This window comes from Vanellus vanellus (assembly GCF_965231255.1).
Source record: "Vanellus vanellus genome assembly, chromosome: 5".
NCBI lineage: Eukaryota > Metazoa > Chordata > Aves > Charadriiformes > Charadriidae > Vanellus > Vanellus vanellus.
Window position 1 is genome coordinate 65,050,946 of NC_138910.1, and position 5,176 is coordinate 65,056,121.

Below are 5,176 nucleotides of genomic sequence, written 5' to 3' on the forward strand. Positions count from 1 at the left end.
CGGGTGCCTGGGCGCTTCCGCAGCCCCGCCGGGCCGGGGCGGAGGTGCGGCCCCGCGGACGCGGGGCCACACCTCCCCTCAGCGCCTCCGCCCCGGCCCGGCGGCAGCGGGATCCTCGCCGCTTTCCTCCGGTGCTTGTGGCCTCGTCCTGCCCCTGCGGCCACGCACCCCTGTCCTCAGGTCGGGCCGGCACTCGAGTTCCCGTGCTGGGGGGAGGGGGAGAAAGCCGTGAGGGGACGTGCCCGGCTCGCCCCTCGGGTAGAGGGGGCTGCGTCCAACCGTCGAGTTTTACACGTTTCCCCGGTGAAACCGTCGGGGAGCCGTGCTGAGGAACGCGCGCCCAGATGCGGCCCGCCGTTATGAGCGCCCTGTGAAGGCTTATAAGGGTTAAACTGCCGCAACTGGCTGGCAGTTAGCGGCATGGCTTGTCGTTTAAGACGACGACGACGACTGCATTTCTGAGGAAGAAGCCCAAAGATGATAGCAAATCAGAAGTAATATTCAGTAGGGACACTTAAAATTGGTAAAAAAAAAAAAAAACCACGTATTAACTGCAGCTTTTTAGGCCTAAGCATAGCACACTGGATAAGTACAACACCATATAGCTAAAAAAGACCCTCGAAATAGTAAAAGTATCTATAAATGTAGCATAATTAGCGGGTGTTATCCCTGTGAACAGTTACTCCTGCAAGCGGCACGGATGTGCCCAACTGCCCGGTTAGGCTCTTGCCTGGCGTTGTCTCACACGGGGCGCACACGCAAACACACCTCACCGAGCCAACCGCGGCTAAAGACTCAGGTCAATTATACATTTCCCGGATCTGTGAAAGAACAGAAAAACTTCACCATACGAGTTTCTCGATTCCTGACTGCTGACGTAAGTAGCAGCCAATGCAATGAGGACGGTGGGGCTGGCTGCAACAGCAGCAAGGCCGGGGCAGCATCCCTGCCTGTGCGCAGGCTGACACTGACCTGCACTGCAGGAGAGGGCAGGACAGGTCCTGGCAAAGCTCGTGGGGGGTACAGTTAATTGCTGTTGTCAAATAAATATTTAGTGATGGCAGCGTGACTGAATTACGTGTCTGCATGTGTCCACCGCCTCTCTGTTGTCCCAGGCAACAAAGTGTTTTAAACCTGTTCCTGCTGGAGGCTAACGTAGAAGGGATGTACTCACACAGGTATACGAAACTTTAGCTGGGAGTACTTATTTACAAATAAGTGCATTGGTACAAAAATGCATCCCGACTTCCCTCTGACAGGCCAACTGGTAAGTCTGGTCTCGGGAATCACAGCCCAGGTGTACTTTAACCACATCGCCATCTGTGGGCCTCCTTCATTTCTGCATCCCTGGCCTCAGCTGGACCACGACGACGTGTGCCCAGTAACCAGTTAAAATTTAAGGAAAAAATGTCTAGCTAGGAAAAGTGTACTTGGGAAAGCATAGGATATCGTAGATATGTTTTGTTTCTAGTTATATAGCAAATAAAATACTGAAATTTGAATGGCACCAGAGGTATGATTTAAATGCAGGAGAAAAGTCTATTTCTGCCTTTCTCTGTAGACTGGGATATGTTCAGACTCTGTGCATAAAGTGGACTGGGAGCTTGTGGAAAGGTTCCATGGGGAAAGGGGGGAGAGGACCGGTGTTGTGGTTAAGAGTAAAGTATTTTTTTAGCATAGGTCTATGAAATATATCATCTGGATGTAATCTCCATGTACATATTACATTTAAACTTACTCAGCAGTTTTAGATTTGTTATTTAGGATCTGGTACCATTTAAAATATATAAAGTAACAAGGCATGCTACAGATAATCAACAGTCACTGCTATTCTAGCTCTCTGATAGCTAAGAGCACAAGAATAGAGCAAATGCCAAGCTAAAATAAAATCTAAGTTGTCTAATTATCTAAGCCTGTAATGGCTGGAAGCTACCAAATTCAGACTCTGGAAGAGCCATCAGGACCTCTCCTTATTGGAAAAGATATTCTACCAAGAAAGTCTGCCATAGGCACTAAAATGTTTACTAGTCTTAAAACTGATAGTGATACGAAAAATGGGAATTACCTTCTCAAGGAGCAGAGCTTTAAATGATTTAATGACGTCTTCCAAATACCATTACAATGTTCATATCTTTTTCTGAAATCTGATCTTCACTAATTTTTGTGATTAATTTTAATAGAGGAAACCTTAACTGAAAGCATTTTGCAGAGCAATATTTTTCTAATTTTTCTTTTGTGCAGCATCTGCTGTTGCTGTGCTGTCATCTTCGTTATGTTTTTCATTGTCTATGTGCCATAATGTAATTAGTTAGTTCAACATCATCTGTGCTATTAGATGAGATGTTTCTATGGTAAGTTAACATAGTTCTGTGTAATTGGTAGATTTCAGCAGTAGGCATGAATGTATCCATCAACTTTAGGTCGATTTGAGTCCGCAAGATTTAAATTCACTTGGCATACGTTATCCTTGAAGACTGTTAATTTTGGCTGAATGCACAATGCAGAAGAAAATCTGGCTGCTTATATCGCGGTACTGTTGGAGTCTGGGAAAGGAAAGCATAAAATTGCTGGCTTAGTAGTTGCAATCTGAATGTCTGGAAAATGTTACAGCCTGTGATCCAAATCATTCTTAAACCTAGACGTGCCCCTCAGATAGCAGGTAGTCCAGAATTCATCAGGGTTATCACTCCATTCATGAAAGGAGTCTTGGTTCTCTCCCTAAATACTGCATTCCTATGGGACCTTGACTGTCTTTTCCTTTTCTCATTAGGGAGAAATGTTGAGGCTGCTGCTTTGTCTTGAGATCTTCCATGCTGCACTTTGCTAGTCCTTGTGTCTTGCAAGCTACACCTTTTGAACAAACAATTAGACCTTTAAAACAAACCCTCTGACCCCAGTCTCTTTGGAAACAGTGATGAAAAATCAACAGCCATTTGTTACTTTAAAGTAATGCATCCTTTTACTTGCATAGAATCTTCTGGGTTTGGGCCTCAAGCAATTTAAAAATGGGACTGGATTAAGTATTTAGGTCGGATATCCAACGATATGGGAGAGTATGCATCCTGGCAGAAGCTGGGAAGAAGCCTGGATGGCTTTACTCTCAGCGTTCTTTTCCAAGCAGAAAAGACTGTACTGTTTGCCCCAAAGAGCAAGATAATTCACTTTTAGAAATATGTATATAGATTTTGACTTTCTTATAAATACATGAGTAACTTTATTTACAGGAACACAGAACCATGGAAGGTAATTAGTAAGCATAGTTCGCTTAGGTAAGGGCTTGCAAGACCCTTTTATCATCACTGTATCCATAACTTAGGACAGGAGCCAAATAATATAAATGTCAGCAATTATAGCTATATATTTATATTAACAATGAAGTCCACTTTAGGAAGAGCTAAGGCTATATTTGTACTGACCTTATATGGCTAAAATTACATTCACTAATTTGTCCTGAGCACATTCCTGTTGGGAGAATTGATATATTACTACAAGCCATCAGTAGCAGAAAGTCCTGGAAGTGAGTTCTGCGACAAAAGTCAAAGATGACAGAGTTTGAAATTATATGTAATTTATGTTTTAAATTAAAAGTCTCTAGAGGCCACTAGAATATGCATATGTAATAATAAGTTCACTACATAAAACAATCTTACAATTGGAAATGCTGTATGAATTTTGAAAGTGGGCTTTACATTCCACAGTCTAATAAAATAAGGCACTTTTTAAGCAAATCAGTCAAAATTATTTTGATAAATATAGACCGACAATTGATTTTTGTGATGACATATCTGTAGAGTGATATTTTGTCACAAATATAAACATGAATAGAGTATTTTTATGATTCAGATGTCACTATGTTTAAGAAGAAAAAAAGAACCCTTTGACAAATACTTAAAAATGTAAACTTATATGGAACTTAGCCTTTAAAGTAAAAAAAAGTTTTCTCCAAAGATACTCTTATAGAACTTGCATTAACATGTTGCCTCTATTTGCTGGTCACCATAACAAATGGTCAGATTAGAGGATGGGACGGCACAATTTGGTGCTGTTTGAAGGCCCAAATTACAGGTAAAAGTAGCTACTGAGCTACTTTAAATTTACAGAACAAAAAAGATCAACTGGAAAGGAATTAAAAAAAGTAAATCTGACTAATTCAGCTGACCAAAATGCTTTTACCTAATGCAGAGGTATATGTTTAAAACACCATCATTTATGCTTCTGAACGTACATGATATTTTTTAACAGCATGTTTTTATTAAATCACTGCTACTTCTTTTCAGTCAGAATTCACTTCAAAAAATTTCAGCGGAGAAAGTAAACTTGTCTTCTTTTCCCTCTGAGATAAGAAATCATTGAAACATATTAGATGTTTTCTACTCAGAGCTGACTATTTTTTTCTTGTAGCCATTTTTACAGTTTCCTTTGTCAAAGGAACATTTTTTGAAGAACGTAGCTGCACTTTGGTATGATTTTTGTGTGTGCAGAATCTAGTAAATACAATGTTCTGCAATAATGTGTTACAATGAAAAATGAAAACTTAACTCTTGCCTATATTATTTAATTAATTAGCCAAGTAAGTTTAAATATGCAGAAGAAATAAGTATTATGCCCGAGTGAGTAAACAGCATGTTTAATATTTTTTGATGGTGTTGGCCACACATAATACCTTTATAATTGCACTGAAATAATTTACAAAGGTGTGTGTCCAGAAGCATTAATGTGTCATTAGAATATCTGCCTGTTATGAGTGTATCCAGGAAATAAGTTATTTACTGTAACTCATTACCGTGGAGGAGTACATCTGTGAGCCTTGTGAAGTTCCCATAACCTCTGAACGATGCTGTGATTTACAGAAAGGTCTGTGATTGATCTTTTCCACCTATTTTGCACCTATCCACAGAGGAAACCGTTGTCATACCTGGCTTGGGCTACAGTGAACCAATGGAGGAACATTTGCTCGAGCCGTTTTCTCTGTAGGTCTTCAGGGGGAGTCCACAACCTGGAGTTTCAGAGGATTTTGTTGTATCATACACCATCGATGGGAAGGCATAGTTTCAGCTAATACATCTAGATGTTTGTTGTGACTGTGTCTGATGGAAATTTGACATTAGCCATTGTTTCAAAGAGCTGAGAGAAAGCAAGGTATGGACTGAGAACTGAAATGCATGCACTACAGGGA

The 5,176-nt window shown here is 40.9% G+C and overlaps 1 long non-coding RNA gene across 1 annotated transcript; it reads right to left on the bottom strand.

Annotated features, from left to right (window-relative positions):
• Window positions 1-2,079: 2,079 nt before the first annotated feature.
• On the bottom strand, window positions 2,080-4,966 carry LOC309672707. Its single transcript, XR_014269255.1, has 3 exons — window positions 4,916-4,966; window positions 3,417-3,524; window positions 2,080-2,543 (listed from the first exon to the last, which is right to left on the bottom strand). It is a non-coding gene; the product is annotated as an uncharacterized lncRNA (long non-coding RNA).
• Window positions 4,967-5,176: the final 210 nt, after the last annotated feature.